The sequence below is a fragment of the Lissotriton vulgaris genome, chromosome 6, assembly GCF_964263255.1.
Source record: "Lissotriton vulgaris chromosome 6, aLisVul1.2, whole genome shotgun sequence".
Classification (NCBI taxonomy): Eukaryota; Metazoa; Chordata; class Amphibia; order Caudata; family Salamandridae; genus Lissotriton; species Lissotriton vulgaris.
The window spans coordinates 1,358,714,534-1,358,722,112 of NC_141694.1; positions in this window are offsets into that span (position 1 = coordinate 1,358,714,534).

A 7,579-nucleotide genomic window follows, 5' to 3' on the forward strand; every position below is an offset into this window, starting at 1 on the left:
TGTATAGATTATACAGGCATATTGTGGGAGAGGCAAAAGTTCGATAGGCAGAGGATATTCTTCTTCATATTCTAAATCATTCAGTTCTTAGAATTGCGGGGCGAAAAAGTATTTCACATCTTCCGCTCCTAGAGAATCTATACACTGTATCCATTTCGGATCCAGTGACACTGTAGGCAGGTTTACTGGGCTGAATAGCGCCTCGAAGGCGGATTCCGCTGTGAGGATATTAATCCTTTTACCATGTGCTAGTTCTCGTTCATTTGCTAATGCAATTTGTACTGCTTTCACAGTTCTTTCTGTGGGACTGAATGTTTTGTCTGCTTGTGTGTGCAAGTGAGATTTAATTGAAATTGGTACCCTTTCTCCCTCATTTGAGGTTAGGTACGTGAATCCGCATCCTCCTGGGATGACTCGATTACAAGATCGCGTGTGTTGTCACGTGTATCTAATTTTGTTTTTGCTAACATGTCTGTTTGCAGGGATCTCAAAATTTCTGTGTGTTTTTGAGTCCAGGTGATTTGTTTAAAATCAGGTTTAATTAGTTCGTAGAGAGGTTTAACCCTCTCTGCGTAATTTAGAATGTATGTTCTTCCGAAATTCAGAAAACCTAGAATTGATTGTAAATTCTTCAGCGTTTTTGGAGCTTGGAGTACAGCGCACTTCTCTAAGAAGTTGTCCGCTAGGCTTTTTCCTTCACTTGATAATTCGTATCCTAAGAATAATACTGTCAGATGGGCAATTCGAGACTTTTTAAAGTTGAATTTGTAACCCTCTGCTGCGAACCCAAGTATAATGGTGTTCACTCTTTTCAAGTGAGTATCCAAGTCGTTGTCTGTGAGATAGATATCATCTACGTAAGATAATGCCTCATCATCATATATTTGTAGGAACTCTGTTACCCTAGCTGAGAATAGTCCTGGGCTGTTCTTGAACCCCTGTGGGAGCCTACAGAAATTTTTCTGAGACCCCATTACGGAGAAAGCGGTCAAATACCTGCTTTCTGGTGCAATGTTTTGACAAAAGAAACCATTAGATATGTCTAATGTTGTTTTATATTTTTTCCTAACTATGTTATTCATTAGGGCTGCACTATGCGAATTTTGTACTGCAAATGTTTTGCAACATGCATTAAGGTGTCTGTAGTCCAAAACTAGACGATATGAATTGTCTGGCTTGGAGACAGGAAACAAAGGATTGTTCATTTGAGAGGTGCATGTTTCAATCACCCCCTGGTATTCAAGTTGATCTAAGATCTCCCTGACCTGTTTTTTAGCTTCTTGCTTAATGGGATACTGCCGTTGGGCAGTTGGTTCACTTTTTAACTGGATTTTGTGAGGAGGTGAGTCCTCATCCCATCCTACATGATTTTTATATAATACCGGTGCCTGGGCTACTGCCCATTTCCTTGCATAAGTATATTTTTTGTGAATCGGAATGAGATTCGAGAAGGCAGGCATAATCATTTCTTCGCCACGAGGGCACTCCCTGACAAACTCTGGGGGCCAATCTTTTTCAGCTAACAGAATATCATAGCCTTTTGAGAGTTTATCCCAAAATAGACCCTTTATTTTCCTAGTCTTATCACCCTCTATACGCAATGTTATTTCGTATATCTTATGGGGCTTTCTAAGTCTGGTGTCGGCAGTTTCAACCTGAATGTATTCATTCGTGTCCACTGTCTCCAGATGACTCATCAAGATCTTGCGGGCTATACTGATTTCTGCTGCACTGTCTAACATTATCTGTGCCCACTCCCCGTTTTTCAACTGTGTCCTCAGTATTCTCGGCATGTTCGATTACTCTAATACTGGCTACCTTCTTTTTTGGAAATTGAGATTTTTTACTCTGAGCAGGTTCCTTGTCTTTGGACTTGGTGTGCTCTCCTGGGTCTGACCGTCCTCTTCTTTCCGATTTCTGCGAAAAAGATCGAGAGGGACGTGTATCAATACTTTGATATCTATCAGGCTTTTTCAAATTATCCCTATTTCTAAGGTTATATCTTTTCTCAGAGGGCTCCCTCTGGGGAGACGGTGTTCTCGAGTCGGAGTTCTTTCCCTTCGTCGAGGAGACCTTCCTCTGGACTGGAAAACTTTTTCCTTGGGAGTGGATTGTTTATTTCCATCCCAGCTCTTTTTAGGAGTGTTTGAATTATTTTTAATAAATAATTTTTCAGGATTTTCGAGCAGTTGGGGCTTAACTGGTTTTCCACCCAAGCTGTCTCTACCTAATTCTTCATAGCATTTTTCTATGATTCTGGCAAGCTCAATTGGCTGATCTGTTATATCTGTTTCCCTCAACTTCTGGCGGATCACCACAGATGCTGCTTCTCCCTTTATGTTGGCTAATAATGTAGCCGAGACCTGCTTGAAGTCTTTCAGTAATTTCATACCAATAGTTAAAGCAGGTTCTGGACCGTATTCATTTTGAATCTGTTTTAGCACTTCTGGTATTACCGCCATAGACGGAACACCATGTGTTTTTGTGTAAATGGAAGCAAAGACTGTACCCCAAGTGTCACAGTCCTCCACGTGTGGTGCGATTCCCATAGGAAGGCAGATGCTCAAGATTCTGTGTTTCTCGATAGGGGTAGTATCCGGAAATACTGCCTCTATTTGAGTGATTTTTTGTGCTAACCAGAAAGGAATTTGTTCCCGTTTTATGGGTGTTTTACCAAGACATGATTGTATGTTCTGTGGTGTAATTTTATTAGTGTTCCCCTGGTGAGGGGTCAGCTGTGGTACATTAACAGCTGGTTGGACTGTTGCAGTCCGCATTACATATTGAACTAATTGCCTATGTATTTTAATTAATGTTTCTAGCTGTGCTAACAGCTCTTCTTTAGACATTTTTGCAATGTCCGGATGTGGTGTGTAGCTGGCTAGAACCGGCCACGTTGCTCCTGGTCTACCTAGTGGACCGAGCCTGGTAATATGATCATTATGTTTTAGGGCGCCTTTAAACCAAAGTAAATGTTCTTGGTATTTTAATGGGATTTCAATCTCCTCGAAAGGAGCGTATTCATCCTGTGGAACTCCTACTACATAGTAGTGGAACTCGTGTGTTGCGGCGTTTGCCGCTGGAAAATTTATCCATGAATAGAATACCTCTGTCTGCCGATATTCGTGTGCCTCTATCACGAAGACGACTGTGCCACCTTGTGTGGTCAGTCCATTTTCTATAAGTTTTAACGTTATAGATTTTCTTAAATGTGCCGGGATGATTATTGCACCCGGTTCAGTAGTCCAGTCGGGACCCTGCTGAGTCGCATTTACTGCGGCATCAGTGGTTCCGTTTTCTCCTGGCATTGTATAAATGCAAGGTTTGCAGAGCAGGTCTCCAAGGAGACAAAGATTAGGTGCACAATATTTTGGAACACTGTATCCTTCAACGTTGAATAAACCAGAGCTTTACATAGGAATCTCTTCCTACTGAGTTCGGTCGGATTTTAACCTTTCACCCACTCCAGACGTCTATTGGAGTATTTACGGGAGAAAGGGGTCTGTGTGAAAAATGCACGACTGAGTTACTCTAACGTCTTGCGTTAGTTTATCGCCTTACCAAACGTTTGGGCGCCATGTAGTGTAGTTCCTATTTTCCCAATAGGCCCTGCGCATTGGAATAACATAAACAGTAGTATCGACGTAGAAGTGCGGATCTTCCAGGCCTCTACTGACTATGCTAAACTTAATTGGGTTTGTTACCAACTAGCTCAGAGGTCACTGGAAACTTTCTTGACTGAATAGGAAGTGATCAGCTTCCCTGGCACAGCCAAGAAGGGATTCAGTTTTCCAACAACCGTGCAACATGACAACTTTGCTCCTCAGATCAAAAGTCAATCTCTAGGGTCGTGTGAAACAATAGACAGTTATTTTACTCAGTCAGTGGTTGTGCAGTTTACTTTCACAATATGTAGAGAATAGAGAGACGGGCGTTTTCAATAAAGGGTAACATTTATTGAACAGTCTTTCTTCTCGTACAAGAGAAAGGAATTGCCACAATTGCAAGACTTGTTATTATAAAAAGTACGTACAGTAAGATGAGTATTGCGAAATAATACTGTAAAAGTTGATATGGTTTCTTAGCCATACAATGGTTTAAAATGAATAAAACATATATACATTCATATATACATTCGGCTAAAATACTCAACTGGTGCTTCTAACTACGCCTACCCCAGTGTACCTGACCTAAGCCTAATACTTGGGAGGGGAGTAAGTAAGTAGCTTTAAGTTAAGTTGGTTTTGCCAAGGTTTACTTCAAGAATTCTCTCTAAGGGTTTAGTCAACACCATACCTCTGGAATAGAATGATGGAGGTCTGGTATCTCCTTCAGGGGGTCGATATCCCAGTCACCCGCAAGGGTAGACTAGAAACGCTGGATTTCTCTGCAGGAGAAAAGACAGCGTCTCTCTCAGCGCGTCGAGGAGGAGGAGGAGGGGCAGCGTCCGCGGGCAGCTTGCATCTGCTGGGCTCTTGCAGGGGACGGCTGTTCAGCTCCTAGGTTCACCACACCATCGTTCGCTAGATAGCAGCGATAGCAGTAGCGATAGCAGCTATGGTATCATCAGCATAACAGCAACTTCAGCAGCAGCGAGACAACGTTTGCTTAAGGCAACGTTGGTAATATTTATACCTGAAAGGTGCCTTGTTTGACGTAAGTTTTTGGACATAAGACGTCAATACAGATGTCACTAGGAAGTGATCGTCTATCAGTGCTCATTAGAGTTCTATTACTAATCAAAACATAGCAAGCGGGGATTTCCAGGTTGCTGAGTTTTTATCTTGTTGAAGAACTCGGAGTGTTAATCTAGGAATCTTAGATAGTAACTTCTGCTATGTCATTGCACTAATTGGTTGCAAAGGAAGTGGCAGAGAAAGCAATTCTGAAATGTGGCTCTGTTCGTGTGAGGCCAGAGATGAGTTTCTGAATATTGCACTTGAACGGTTATGCCAATATAGGGAATAAATGGATTTATAGCCGAATACGGGCATAAGGTCACAGTATCGATCAGGGTCCTAGATTAGAACAAGACAATTTCAATGCTAAATTAACAAAGAGATATGGGTTCGAGAATCAGACTTACCAAGACCAAGCAGAACGCAGGGGTACTGAATTGTTTAACATACTAACTGAATTCGACCTTGCTGACGCTATGAGAGTAGGGTATAGTCATAGTTCCCCTTACGCCCCCACGTTCATAAGTAGGGACAGTAGCTCCACTATTGATTATGTATTCCTGTCACCCCTGCTAACAGACTGTATAGCAAAAACTTCTGTGGTAGTGACATCTTTCAGTGACCACAATCCATTAATTGTAATTTTGAACCTCGCACGAGCCCTATTTTTATTAATTTAAATGGTGCAAGGGACATCACACCGTCAATTGACGGTCTACGACTAAAATGGAGGGGAGTTGACTGTGGGGCAATTTTAGACAGTGTACAAATGTCACACCCACACTTGATTGAGTCCTGTCTGTCTCCAAGTGGTAACGACGAAAATTACCCAAGGAAGGCAAAGAGCCAAGGTGGTTCGATTCATCCTGTTCTTTGGCGAACAGGGAGCTAAGAAAGGCACTTTCTGCCAAACCTAGGTGCAAAGCGACCGTTCAAGCAGCTAGAAAACATTATAAAGCCAAAACAACAGAACGGAAGGCTAATCTGTTCTCTGAACAGTGGGAATCTTTGGTGATCAGCGCAAATTTGGGTGGCAGCGGCCCATTTTGGTCCGCCGTCAGAAAAACGAGAGAAATGGGAATGAAGCTTACCCAAATTAGTTGTAATATAACAAGTGTTGTATGGGAGACCCATTTCTCTAAAATTTATGCAGCCCCACCAGAGGAGCATCCTATTTTAAATCTAGGACAATCGTGTGGCCTACAGATCGAGGCCCACGAAGTTAAAATAGCCATAAAAGAGAGACTGGGAAATAAGGCGCCCGGACCAGATGGTCTTCCCATAGATATCATTAAACATAATGCTGATTTGTGGACACCAATACTTCTTAATGTTTTCAACAGCCTTCCAACAGTAGCTATGCCGGCCACATGGGCAACCAGCATTATCGTCCCAATCTATAAAAAGGGAGATAGGTCAGATCCAGCTAATTATCACCCAATCTCCCTTTTCGATAACACTTTAAAAATTTTGGGACGTATAATCTACAATAGAGTATTAGAATGGGCGGAAGACACAGACTTCCTGGACCCTTGCCAGATGGGGTTCCGGAGTGGGGTAGGAACAGTGGAGCAATGTTTAAACTTGAAATTAATAATTGATAAGTACAGCATTGCCCGATCATCCCCTACCTACCTTGCTTTTATGGATCTTTCATCCGCTTTTGATCTAGTGAATAGATCCAAACTCTGGTCAATCCTATCACTTAATGACCTAGATGATACTCTTGTGAGATTTCTAGCCTATCTCCATACTGACCTGAAAGCACGGGTACGTATTGGGATGGGCGGAGAGGTCTCAGGAGCCATTGACATTGGTAGGGGGGTGAGACAGGGGTGCGTTTTAGCACCCCTGTTGTTCATCATTTATATTAATGGTTTATCTAACTGTCTGAAAAAAGTCACCACAGATGTCCCAATAATTTTAGGGAAACCTCTACCTGTGCTTTTATACGCAGACGATGCGGTGCTTATGGCCCGCACACCTAATGCTTTTCGTCTGCTTGTACATAGTTTTGTAAATTTTATGGAGGGTCTGGATTTGAGGGTTAATCTATACAGATAGGTACAGATAAACTAGAATCTGTTCCTACATTTCCCTATTTAGGGTTGGTTTTCGCTGCGAACGGTTCGTGGAGTGGGCATTTGGCCCACGCCACAAGCAAGTTCTCGAAAGCCAACAACTCTGTTTTGAGTCTCCCTCGCCCAAAGAAAATTGGTGCCACCAAGGCTATTTTAAAGATTTTCAAATTGCAGTGCTCACCTGTTGCCTCGTATGGAGCGGAGGTATGGGGGTCGGGAAGCAGCCTTTGTATTCAACGGGAGGAAAGTCGCTTCTGTAGGAAAGTGTTGGGCGCCCCGATCTCATTCTCTGATTTTATCTCCCTTAGTGAATTAAATCTTTCATATATAAGTGATTTTATCAGATCCAGACCAGACTTTTCTGGATTAGAGTCTGGAGGAATGATGCTGCCGTTCTCACACAAAGTATTATAAAGGACTGTTTAAACTGTGATTATGGAATGGCGATTCCATGGCTCTCAGAAGTTTCTAAATCACTCACTGCAGTGGATAGAGGCATTTTGTTCACTGATCCTATATCAATTGAAATCAAGGATAAAGTCGAGGTTAAAAATGCACTGTATGCTCTTTATAATACTGAACGGATAGGAAGGGAACTACAGAAATCAAGTGTTGTGAAATACCTAGAGAATGAATTGTGTAGACAAACCCTCCCGACTTATCTCTCCCTTCCTATGACTAATTGAGAGAGATCACGTTTGTTTCGCTTAAGGGCGGGTACTGTAAAATTTTTGTTGTCTTTCCCTTTGGGGTATCGTCATAGTGCTGATTTTAATCTGTGTCCCTGTGATGGTGTGAGTCCACAGGATGATTTGCACT